Source organism: Triticum aestivum, chromosome 7A (genome assembly GCF_018294505.1).
Source record: "Triticum aestivum cultivar Chinese Spring chromosome 7A, IWGSC CS RefSeq v2.1, whole genome shotgun sequence".
In the NCBI taxonomy this organism is placed as follows: domain Eukaryota; kingdom Viridiplantae; phylum Streptophyta; class Magnoliopsida; order Poales; family Poaceae; genus Triticum; species Triticum aestivum.
Genome location: NC_057812.1, coordinates 568594754 through 568594964, shown reverse-complemented (window position 1 = coordinate 568594964; position 211 = coordinate 568594754).

Genomic DNA, 211 nt, shown 5'->3' with positions numbered 1-211 from the left:
CAACGAGCTTGCCAGAAGCCGGCATCGAGAACATCAAAGTTCTCTGCTGAAGATAAAAGCCTTCCTGGCAACCAGGTTGCCGGAAGCCGGCATCGAGAACGTCAAAGTTCTCTGCTGAAGATAAAAGCCTTCCTGGCAACCAGCTTGCCGGAAGCCGGCATCGAGAACGTCAAAGTTCTCTGCTGAAGATAAAAGCCTTCCTGGCAACCAG